The 13,647-nt window shown below is 45.6% G+C and overlaps 1 protein-coding gene across 3 annotated transcripts in view; it reads right to left on the bottom strand.

The window, feature by feature from the left end:
- Positions 1–2,090: 2,090 nt before the first annotated feature.
- Positions 2,091–13,647, bottom strand: part of LOC134338809 (serine/arginine-rich splicing factor 2-like) — a 50,440-nt gene continuing 38,883 nt past the window's right edge. The window contains exon 5 of one of the 3 annotated variants that reach the window (XM_063034881.1): positions 2,091–6,008. The gene's annotated coding sequence lies outside the window, so the exon portion shown is untranslated. The remainder of the gene's footprint in view (positions 6,009–13,647) is intronic. The other 2 variants (XM_063034882.1, XM_063034883.1) reach the window with 2 other exon arrangements.

Genomic DNA, 13,647 nt, shown 5'->3' with positions numbered 1-13,647 from the left:
AATGATTTGGATGATGGAACAGATGGCTTTGTTGCCAAGTTTGCAGATGATATGAAGATTGGTTGTGGGGGGGCAGGTAGTGTTGAGGAAATAGGTAGAATGCAGAAGACAGATTAGGGCAGGAAAGTGGCAAATGAAATACAATGTTGGAAAATAAATGGTCGTGCACTTTGGTAGCAAAAATAAATATGTGGACTATTTTCTAAACAGGGAGAAAATCCAGAAATCTGAGATGCAGAAGGACTTGTGCAAAACACCCTGAAGGTTAACTTGCAGGTTGAGTCGGTGGTGAGGAAGGCAAATGCCATGTTAGCGTTCATTTCAAGAGGTCTAGAACACAAGAGAAGGGATGTGATGCTGAAGGCACTGGTGAGGCTTCACGTTGAGTATCGTGAACAGTTTTGGGCCCCTCATCTTAGCATTGGAGAGGGTCCAGAGGAGGTTCACAAGGATGATTCCAGGAATGAAAGGGTTATCATATGAGGAACGTTTGATGGCTCTGGGTTTGTAATCGCTGGAATTCAGAAGGATGAGGGGGATCTTACTGAAACCTTTCGAATGTTGAAAGGCCTAGACAGAGTAGATGTGGAAAGGATATTTCCCATGATAGGCGAGTCTAGGACAAGAGGACACAGACTCAGGATAGAGGGGCGGCCTTTCAAAACAGAGATGTGGAGAAAATTCTTTGGCCAAAAGGTGATGAATTTGCAGAATTTGTTGCCACATGCAGATGAGGAGGCCAGGTTGTTGGGTGTATTTAAAGCAGAGATTGATAGATTCTTGACTTGACATTGAATCAAAGGTTACAGGAGAAGGCAGGGAACTGGGGTTGAGGATCAGCCATGATTGAATGGTGGAGCAGACTCGATGGGCCAGATGGCTTAATTCTGCTCCTATGTCTTTTGGTAAAAGTCCAAAGGATTCTCCTTCACCTTGTCTTCATGCCTTCTTTCAGCCCTTCCGATTTCCTTAAGTGTTCTCTTCTATTTCTTATTCTCATTAAGTACCTCATTTGTTCCTGCCTGCCTATACCTGCTATGCTCCTTTTTCTGCATCAAGGCCTTATTCTGTATCAAACCCCAAGGTTCTCTAACCTGCAATTCTGATAGGCACATAGAAACTCTGTATTCTCATTTTTTTTGACTTTTGAAGGCCTCCCACTTACCAAGTACACCTTTGCCACAGAACAATCCGTCCCTACTCACACTCGTCAGATCCTTTCTCCAATTTAGAATCTCAACCCAAGGACCAGACTTCCTTTTCCATATTTATTTTGTGATCATGAGATGCAAAGTGTTTCCCTACACAAATTTCTGACACCTGCCCTGTCTCATTCCCTAATAGGAGATCAAGTATCACACTCTCTCCAGTTGGGACCTCTATATATTGATTTAGGAAACTTTCCTAAACACATTTGATAAATTCTATCCCATCCAGCCCTTTGAATCTGATCCCGGATCCCACAAACCTGTCTTCTTGTCATATCCTTTGATGCCCTGACCAATCAGGAAACTCAACTGCCGTCTTAAACATACACATTAACTTGGCCTCCACTGTGGTCTGTGGCAAAGTATTCCAAATTCACTCCTCTCTGGCTAAAAAAATTCCTCCTTACCTCTGTTCTAAAAGGGTGCCCCTCAATTTTGAGGCTGTGTCCTCTAGTTCTGGATACCCTCACCATAGGAAACATCCTCTCCACATCCACCCTATCTAGTCTTTTCAACATTTGGTAGGTTTACCAAAGATTCAACATGTAAGTTAACCTTCTGGGAATCTTGCACGAGGATTCCCAAGTCCCTCTGCACCTCTGATGTTTGAACCTTCTCCCATTTAGTATAGTCCTCAGTATTGTTCCTTTTATTGTCATTCATTACTCAACATTGTATTCCATCTGCCACTTTTTTGCCCATTCTTCCAATTTTTCCAAAGACCAGCTGCGACTACCCAACAACTATCAGACTCATGAACCAGTGTGAATAACTTCACTCACCTCCACTCTGAACTTATTCCATAACCTACGGACTCACTTTCAGAGTCCACAATCATGTTCTCGGTGTTATTCTTATATGCACACTGGTTGTTGGTCAGTCTTTGTTTATGAGTAGTTTTTCAAAGGTTCATTTATTATCAAAGCATGTATCCACATACAACTATGAAATTTGTCTTCTCCAGATTGCCACGAAACAAAGAAAGAACATGAAAGTCGTTCAGAGAAACATCAAACCCACTCACAAAAAAGAATAGCATCCCAATCATCAACTCCCAAAATCCCCCTTCCATGCACAAAACAGAACATTGACCCCCCACCACCACACAAATAACTAATAGAATATCAACCCTCAAAACGCCCACCCCTCGCACAACAAAACAGAACACGAACGGGCCATTAAAAACACAATATAAAAACTGGAAGTCTGAAAAAGTCCACAGTCCATAAACACAATTGTCCAATCCATAAACTCTGAATCACAATACCATTTGTTGTATCTCATTTCCCCATGATGCCTGTAAGAAAATGTGACCACAGAGGTGTACTGATAAGGTGAATGTGCAGTCTTTTCCCCTGGGGTTGGGCAATAAAGAACTAGGGGGCACAGCTTTAAGGTGACAGGGAGTAGATTTAATAGGGAACCAAGGGGCAACTTTTTCCACTGAGGGTGGTGCATGTACAGAACAAGCTGCCAGAAGTGGTTGAGGCAGGCACATTAACATTTAACTGGTACTTGGACAGGAAAGTTTTAGAAGATAGACCAAACAGAACTAGCTCAGGACAGGGATGAGATGGTCCGTAGGTCCCGTTCCTGTGCTGCGAGAGTTGATGAGACTTTACAGACATTTCCACCTCTGCTGGCCGGTGGTTGAGAACGTCCACCTTCCATCCCGAGACTTCTGAGGGGGCACACTGACACTCTGCATTTGCCTGAGCTAGACCGTGCTGACAGCCAACCACTCAATCCCATTTCACTCCTCCAACACATGTGTTGGGGACCGGGGGTGATCAACAACACTTTCACCGAGATGTGGGAAGCATGGCATGAGAGTGGGGTCACCCACAAGGATACCGGAGCTCTGATACCCCCTTCTGGTTGATCTGATGGCCATATTTTTGGTGGATTCCAATACCTCCACCCCGGGATAGAAAAATATCCTCCCTCTGAACCTCCCACATATCACCCCAGGCGTGGGAGGAGCTTCTCAGTCATTCCCCTGCACCCCCTCGTAAACTTGTACTTCACCATCACAACCCTTCCTCCACCCCAACAAAGACAAGAAGAGGTGACAGTGTCAGATGGAATACAGTGTAGGGAAGTGTATGGTCATGCACTTTGGCAGAAGGAAGAAAGGTGTAGATTATTTTCTAATCAGGGAGAAAACAGGTCGAGTTGGCAGTAAGGAAGGTAAATGCAATGTCAGAATTCATTTTGGGAGGATGAGAATACAGAACATAGAATAGTACATCCTTTTTGGCCACAATCAATCTAACCCAGGACATACACTCTTCTCACGACTACCATCAAGGTGGTGCTACAGGAGCCTGAAGACACACTGAACATTTCAGGTACAGCTTCTTCCCCTCCACTATCAGATGTCTGAAAAGCAATGTAGATTACCTAATTTTTTGCACTTCTTAATTTTATATATATCTAATTCTGATACTGGTGCAGAAAAGCAGCATATGTCAGTGACACTGGATCTGTGAGGTTCTGTTCTAAGTTCCTTATTCACAGATTAAGGCTCTGAACTGAAGCACGGCCAAGTTCAAGGGCACGAGGCACAATCGCACTGGGTGCAAGTGGGAGGCTTTTAAAAGGGTTGGAAAACGAGTCCACGTTCCTGTTCAAGTGAAGAATAGACATTATCAACTTCAGGGAACCCCAGCTGACAAGATATATTGAAGCTCCGGTCAAAAATGAACAGATGGATGGGGCTCATCAGCTGTGGTTAGCAACTCATCTAGGACAAGGAAAACTCTGATCTCAATCTTCCACTGCCCATTCATCGGGAAGATTGCGGGAATAAACCCTGAGGAAAAATGCAAAGCGGAAGACTCTAAGGCAGCCCTATGTTAAACTCAATCCTGACGGGCAACTACTGGGCAGCCCCTGGCTTGCATACTACAGGTGCAATGTGTGCAGAGAGACTGCCTCACTTGTACCAGTGGAAACAGCCACACATGGCACTGCAGCAATACAGCAACCATGGCCGACTTCCACCAATGCAGGGGCGTAGGTCAGGAAAAAGCCATTGCATTTAGGTAGCTGGGAACAAATAAATCCCTTGATGAATACAAAAGGTTTACGAGAATATAAAAAGAGGGCAGAAAGAGGGTGCGAGATGGATTTGGAAGGCAGGGTCAAAAGATAATCCCAAGGGTTTGTTCTGTAAAAGGGTGACCAGGGAGAGACTGGGTCATTAGGACAGCTGGTGCGTGGAGCTGCAGGAGATGGCTAAGATTTTTAGCGTCTCTTTCTCCATATCATGGACACTAACCCAAAGGAATGAGGGTAATAAGCAGAGAGATCTTGGATGATGTTTAAGGAAGGAGGCATTTGTAGTTTTGAGTCTCATTAAGGCGGGCAAGTACACCCCCACCCTCCAGATTTTATGGGAGGAAATCATAGAGGACCTGTTGCTAGCCAAGTTTCAGAAGACTGGAGTAGACCTGATGTGAGGACAGGGCCAATGAACAACACGGCCAAGGGTGACATCCTTCAGACGGTTCACAGAACTACTTGGTTTCCCCGTATTCTCCGGCATGCTTTTGGGCCAACTCAGCAATCTGGTGCATTGCTGTCTCCAAGGGGTTTCAGTGAGGTTTCTAGCAAAGTACGCAGCCTCTAGGCCGAGAACCCTGGAGACAGGTTGTGAGCCCAGGATTGACTCCAATTCTCTGCGATTAAAGTGTCAAGAGGAAGGTCCCTGCATTTGAATAGACCCCCTCTACCCAGCCAGAGTCCTGGGTCTTGGGCAGGGTTTAATCAACGTGATTGGACTCTGTCATTCATGTTACGGTGTGTTTCTGGCTGCCATTTTACATAGAAAACATACAGCACAATATAGGCACTTCGGCCCACGAAGTTCTTAACCTTAGAAATTACTAGGGTTACCTACAGCTCTCTATTTTCCTAAGCTCCGTGTACCTATCCAAAAGTCTCTTAAAAGACCCTATATTGATATGGAATTTTGAAGACACAGCAGTGGGTTGGGTTGAACTGAACCGAACCAGACTGAATATGAATATGCTTGGACTCTTCCCGTGACTACGGTGGTTTGTTGTTGTATAGTCTGTGTATTTCACTCGTGTTTTTTTAGTGCTGTTTGCATGATGCTTTTGTTGCATGTTGGGGATTTGATGTTTTCTTTGAATGGGTTCCATGGTGTTTCTTTGACACATGGTTCGTAGGAAGGCGAATCTCAGGGCTGTATGCTGCATACATACTTTGATAATAAATGTACTTCCAATAGTTGAGAAAAAGCGGCCAGTGAGTCTGACTTCTGTTGTAGGGAAGTTATTTGAGGGGATTTTCAGGGACAAGATCTCTCATCACAAGGCCTGAATTGGAGCAGTCCACATGGTTTAGCTCATGGACAGCTCATATCAGTTGAAACTTTGAGGTATTCCAAAGAGCTGACTACGGGGAGTGATGAAGGAAGAGTAGTGGATGATGCCTATATGGATTTCGGTAAGGTGAAGAAGAAAGGAGGAGGCATGGGAAAGGAAGAGGGAAATGCAAGGGCAAGGGAGTTGGGAGTAATATAGACACCTTCAGAATGGACTCAGGCACACGCAAGCAAGTAGTTTTGTAGATTTTTTATACAAACAAAATTAAAGCAGAATTATCGAGACATGGGTGGGTTCGAGCTGTGGCCCTGCTCTCCTGACACTGTCCCCCACCCAACCCCCACCACACCCACGGCTAGCAGGAGATGCATTCCCTCGGCGACAGATGTGCCTTTCGGTCCCATGGATCCACTGGCGCCTCACACCCCAGTCTCGCAGCGGCCTGCTGTGGAAGAGGAACGGGCATACAGAGAGAGGAAAAGAGGGAGATGCATAGGTAACACAAACACTATGTTAGTTCCCCGAGTACATCCATAAATATTAACACACTCCCCAGGGACCCCCTGTAAATATTAACGCACTACCCAGAGACTCCCTGTAAATATTAACGCACTACCCAGAGACTCCCTGTAAATATTAACACACTACCGGAGACCCCCTGTAAATATTAACACACTCCCTGGAGACCCCCTGTAAATATTAACACACTACCCAGAGACCCCCTGTAAATACTAACACACTACCAGGAGACCCCCTGTAAATATTAACACACTAACCGGAGACCCCCTGTAAATATTAACACACTCCCTGGAGACCCCCTGTAAATATTAACACACTACCCAGAGACCCCCTGTAAATACTAACACACTACCAGGAGACCCCCTGTAAATATTAACACACTAACCGGGGAACCCCTGTAAATATTAACACACTCCCTGGAGACCCACTGTAAATATTAACACACCCCCTGTAAATATTAACACACTCCCTGGAGACCCCCTGTAAATATTAACACACTCCCTGGAGACCCCCTGTAAATATTAACACACTACCCGGAGACCCCTGTAAATATTAACACACTCCCTGGAGACCCCCTGTAAATATTAACACACTACCCGGAGACCCCCTGTAAATATTAACACACTCCCTGGAGACCCCCTGTAAATATTAACACACTCCCTGGAGACCCCCTGTAAATATTAACACACTACCCAGAGACTCCCTGTAAATATTAACACACTACCCGGAGACCCCCTGTAAATATTAACACACTACCCGGATACCCCCTGTAAATATTAACACACTCCCCGGGGACCCCCTGTAAATATTAACACACTACCCGGAGACCCCCTGTAAATATTAACACACTACCCGGGGAACCCCTGTAAATATTAACACACTCCCCGGGGATCGCCTGTAAATATTAACACAATACGCAGAGACCCCCTGTAAATATTAACACACTCCCTGGAGACCCACTGTAAATATTAACACACTACCCGGGGAACCCCTGTAAATATTAACACACTACCCGGGGAACCCCTGTAAATATTAACACACTCCCCGGAGACCCACTGTAAATATTAACACACTCCCCGGAGACCCCCTGTAAATATTAACACACTCCCCGGGGACCCCCTGTAAATATTAACACACTCCCCGGGGACCCTTTGTAAATATTAACACACTACCCGGAGACCCCCTGTAAATATTAACACACTACCAGGAGACGCCCTGTAAATATTAACACACTACCCGGGGAACCCCTGTAAATATTAACACACTCCCCGGGGACCCCCTGTAAATATTAACACACTACCAGGAGACCTCCTGTAAATATTAACACACTACCTGGAGACCTCCTGTAAATATTAACACACTACCCGGAGACCCCCCTGTAAATATTAACACACTACCCGGAGACCCCCTGTAAATATTAAGACACATCCGCAGACCCCTGTAAATATTAACACACACCCGCAGACCCCCTGTAAATATTAACACACTCCCCGGGGACCCCCTGTAAATCTTAACACACTACCGAGAGACCCCCTGTAAATATTAACACACTACCAGGAGACCCCCTGTAAATATTAACACACTACCCGGAGACCCCCTGTAAATATTAACACACTCCATGGAGACCCACTGTAAATATTAACACACTACCTGGGGAACCCCTGTAAATATTAACACAATCCCTGGAGACCCACTGTAAATATTAACACAATCCCTGGAGACCCCCTGTAAATATTAACACACTACCCAGAGACTCCCTGTAAATATTAACAGACCACCCAGAGACCCCCTGTAAATATTAACACACTACCCGGAGACCCCCAGTAAATATTAACACACTACCCGGAGACCCCCTGTAAATACTAACACACTACCCGGGGAACCCCTGTAAATATTAATACACTACCCGGGGAACCCCTGTAAATATTAACAGACTACCCAGAGACCCCCTGTAAATATTAACACACTCCCTGGAGACCCCCTGTAAATATTAACACACTCCCCGGGGATCCCCTGTAAATATTAACACACTCCCTGGGGACCCCCTGTAAATATTAACACACTCCCCGGGGACCCCCTGTAAATATTAACACACTACCCAGAGACCCCTGTAAATATTAACACACTACCAGGAGACCCCCTGCAAATATTAACACACTTCCCCGGGAACCCCTGTAAATATTAACACACTACCCAGAGACCCCCTGTAAATATTAACACACTCCCTGGAGACCCACTGTAAATATTAACACACTACCCGGGGAACGCATGTAAATATTAACACAATCCCTGGAAACCCCCTGTAAATATTAACACACTCCCTGGAGACCCCCTGTAAATATTAACACACTACCCAGAGACTCCCTGTAAATATTAACAGACTACCCAGAGACGACCTGTAAATATTAACACACTACCCGGAGACCCCCTGTAAATATTAACACACTACCCGGGGAACCCCTGTAAATATTAATATACTACCCGGGGAACCCCTGTAAATATTAACACACTACCCGGAGATCCCCTGTAAATATTAACACACTACCCGGAGACCCCCTGTAAATATTAACACACTACCCGGAGACCCCCTGTAAATATTAACACACTACCCGGAGACCCCCTGTAAATATTAACACACTCCCCGGAGACCCCCTGTAAATATTAACACACTACCCGGGGACCCCCTGTAAATATTAACACACTACCCGGGGACCCCCTGTAAATATTAACACACTCCCCGGGGACCCCCTGTAAATATTAACACACTACCCAGAGACCCCCTGTAAATATTAACACACTACCTGGAGACCCACTGTAAATATTAACACACTACCCGGGGAACCCCTGTAAATATTAACACACTACCCGGAGACCCCCTGTAAATATTAACACACTACCCGGGGACCCCCTGTAAATATTAACACACTACCCGGAGACCCCCTGTAAATATTAACACACTACCCGGAGACCCCCTGTAAATATTAACACACTCCCCGGAGACCCCCTGTAAATATTAACACACTCCCTGGAGACCCACTGTAAATATTAACACACTACCCGGGGACCCCCTGTAAATATTAACACACTACCCGGGGAACCCCCTGTAAATATTAACACACTCCCCGGGGACCCCCTGTAAATATTAACACACTACCCGGAGACCCCCTGTAAATATTAACACACTACCAGGAGACCCCCTGTAAATATTAACACACTACCCGGGGAACCCCTGTAAATATTAACACACTACCCAGAGATCCCCTGTAAATATTAACACACTACCCGGGGAACCCCTGTAAATATTAACACACTACCCGGGGAACCCCTGTAAATATTAACACACTACCCGGAGACCCCCTGTAAATATTAACACACTACGCAGAGACCCCCTGTAAATATTAACACACTCCCTGGAGACCCACTGTAAATATTAACACACTACCCGGGGAACCCCTGTAAATATTAACACACTACCCGGGGAACCCCTGTAAATATTAACACACTACCCGGGGAACCCCTGTAAATATTAACACACTACCCGGGGACCCCCTGTAAATATTAACACACTACCCGGAGACCCCCTGTAAATATTAACACACTACCCGGAGACCCACTGTAAATATTAACACACTCCCCGGAGACCCCCTGTAAATATTAACACACTCCCCGGGGACCCCCTGTAAATATTAACACACTACCCGGAGACCCCCTGTAAATATTAACACACTACCAGGAGACGCCCTGTAAATATTAACACACTACCCGGGGAACCCCTGTAAATATTAACACACTCCCCGGGGACCCCCTGTAAATATTAACACACTCCCTGGAGACCCACTGTAAATATTAACACACTCCCCGGGGAACCCCCTGTAAATATTAACAAACTACCCGGAGACCCCCTGTAAATATTAACACACTCCCCGGGGACCCCCTGTAAATATTAACACACTCCCCGGGGACCCCCTGTAAATATTAACACACTACCCAGAGACCCCCTGTAAATATTAACACACTACCCGGGGAACCCCTGTAAATATTAACACACGACCCGGGGAACCTCTGTAAATATTAACACACTACCAGGAGACCCCCTGTAAATATTAACACACTACGCAGAGACCCCCTGTAAATATTAACACACTCCCAGGAGACCCACTGTAAATATTAACACACTACCCGGGGAACCCCTGTAAATATTAACACACTACCCGGGGAACCCCTGTAAATATTAACACACTACCCGGGGAACCCCTGTAAATATTAACACACTACCCGGGGAACCCCTGTAAATATTAACACACTACCCGGGGACCCCCTGTAAATATTAACACACTACCCGGAGACCCCCTGTAAATATTAACACACTACCCGGAGACCCCCTGTAAATATTAACACACTACCCGGAGACCCCCTGTAAATATTAACACACTACCTGGAGACCCCCTGTAAATATTAACACACTACCCGGGGAACCCCTGTAAATATTAACACACACCCGCAGACCCCCTGTAAATATTAACACACTCCCCGGGGACCCCCTGTAAATATTAACACACTACCCAGAGACCCCCTGTAAATATTAACACACTACCAGGAGACCCCCTGTAAATATTAACACACTACCCGGGGAACCCCTGTAAATATTAACACACTACCCAGAGACCCCCTGTAAATATTAACACACTCCCTGGAGACCCACTGTAAATATTAACACACTACCTGGGGAACCCCTGTAAATATTAACACAATCCCTGGAGACCCACTGTAAATATTAACACAATCCCTGGAGACCCCCTGTAAATATTAACACACTACCCAGAGACTCCCTGTAAATATTAACAGACCACACAGAGACCCCCTGTAAATATTAACACACTACCCGGAGACCCCCAGTAAATATTAACACACTACCCGGAGACCCCCTGTAAATATTAACACACTACCCGGAGAACCCCTGTAAATATTAACACACTACCCGGGGAACCCCTGTAAATATTAACACACTACCCGGAGACCCCCTGTAAATATTAACACACTACCAGGAGACGCCCTGTAAATATTAACACACTACCCGGGGAACCCCTGTAAATATTAACACACTCCCCGGGGACCCCCTGTAAATATTAACACACTACCAGGAGACCCCCTGTAAATATTAACACACTACCTGGAGACCTCCTGTAAATATTAACACACTACCCGGAGACCCCCTGTAAATATTAACACACTACCCGGAGACCCCCTGTAAATATTAAGACACATCCGCAGACCCCTGTAAATATTAACACACACCCGCAGACCCCCTGTAAATATTAACACACTCCCCGGGGACCCCCTGTAAATATTAACACACTACCCAGAGACCCCCTGTAAATATTAACACACTCCATGGAGACCCCCTGTAAATATTAACACACTACCCGGGGAACCCCTGTAAATATTAATACACTACCCGGGGAACCCCTGTAAATATTAACACACTACCCAGAGACCCCCTGTAAATATTAACACACTCCATGGAGACCCACTGTAAATATTAACACACTACCTGGGGAACCCCTGTAAATATTAACACAATCCCTGGAGACCCACTGTAAATATTAACACAATCCCTGGAGACCCCCTGTAAATATTAACACACTACCCAGAGACTCCCTGTAAATATTAACAGACCACCCAGAGACCCCCTGTAAATATTAACACACTACCCGGAGACCCCCAGTAAATATTAACACACTACCCGGAGACCCCCTGTAAATATTAACACACGACCCGGGGAACCTCTGTAAATATTAACACACTACCAGGAGACCCCCTGTAAATATTAACACACTACGCAGAGACCCCCAGTAAATATTAACACACTCCCAGGAGACCCACTGTAAATATTAACACACTACCCGGGGAACCCCTGTAAATATTAACACACTACCCGGGGAACCCCTGTAAATATTAACACACTACCCGGGGAACCCCTGTAAATATTAACACACTACCCGGGGAACCCCTGTAAATATTAACACACTACCCGGAGACCCCCTGTAAATATTAACACACTACCCGGAGACCCCCTGTAAATATTAACACACTCCCCGGAGACCCCCTGTAAATATTAACACACTCCCCGGGGACCCCCTGTAAATATTAACACACTACCCGGAGACCCCCTGTAAATATTAACACACTACCAGGAGACGCCCTGGAAATATTAACACACTACCCGGGGAACCCCTGTAAATATTAACACACTCCCCGGGGACCCCCTGTAAATATTAACACACTACCAGGAGACCTCCTGTAAATATTAACACACTACCCGGAGACCTCCTGTAAATATTAACACACTACCCGGAGACCCCCCTGTAAATATTAACACACTACCCGGAGACCCCCTGTAAATATTAACACACTACCAGGAGACCCCCTGTAAATATTAACACACTCCCTGGAGACCCCCTGTAAATATTAACACACTCCCTGGAGACCCCCTGTAAATATTAACACACACCCGCAGACCCCCTGTAAATATTAACACACTCCCCGGGGACCCCCTGTAAATCTTAACACACTACCCAGAGACCCCCTGTAAATATTAACACACTACCAGGAGACCCCCTGTAAATATTAACACACTACCCGGGGAACCCCTGTAAATATTAACACACTACCCAGAGACCCCCTGTAAATATTAACACACTCCATGGAGACCCACTGTAAATATTAACACACTACCTGGGGAACCCCTGTAAATATTAACACAATCCCTGGAGACCCACTGTAAATATTAACACAATCCCTGGAGACCCCCTGTAAATATTAACACACTACCCAGAGACTCCCTGTAAATATTAACAGACCACACAGAGACCCCCTGTAAATATTAACACACTACCCGGAGACCCCCAGTAAATATTAACACACTACCCGGAGACCCCCTGTAAATATTAACACACTACCCGGGGAACCCCTGTAAATATTAATACACTACCCGGGGAACCCCTGTAAATATTAACACACTACCCGGAGACCCCCTGTAAATATTAACACACTACCAGGAGACGCCCTGTAAATATTAACACACTACCCGGGGAACCCCTGTAAATATTAACACACTCCCCGGGGACCCCCTGTAAATATTAACACACTACCAGGAGACCTCCTGTAAATATTAACACACTACCTGGAGACCTCCTGTAAATATTAACACACTAACCGGAGACCCCCCTGTAAATATTAACACACTACCCGGAGACCCCCTGTAAATATTAAGACACATCCGCAGACCCCTGTAAATATTAACACACACCCGCAGACCCCCTGTAAATATTAACACACTCCCCGGGGACCCCCTGTAAATCTTAACACACTACCCAGAGACCCCCTGTAAATATTAACACACTACCAGGAGACCCCTGTAAATATTAACACACTACCCGGGGAACCCCTGTAAATATTAATACACTACCCGGGGAACCCCTGTAAATATTAACACACTACCCAGAGACCCCCTGTAAATATTAACACACTCCATGGAGACCCACTGTAAATATTAACACACTACC

This window comes from Mobula hypostoma, chromosome 28 (genome assembly GCF_963921235.1).
Source record: "Mobula hypostoma chromosome 28, sMobHyp1.1, whole genome shotgun sequence".
NCBI lineage: Eukaryota > Metazoa > Chordata > Chondrichthyes > Myliobatiformes > Myliobatidae > Mobula > Mobula hypostoma.
Note: the sequence above shows the minus strand (reverse complement) of the source record. Positions and strands in the feature narration are given on the sequence as shown.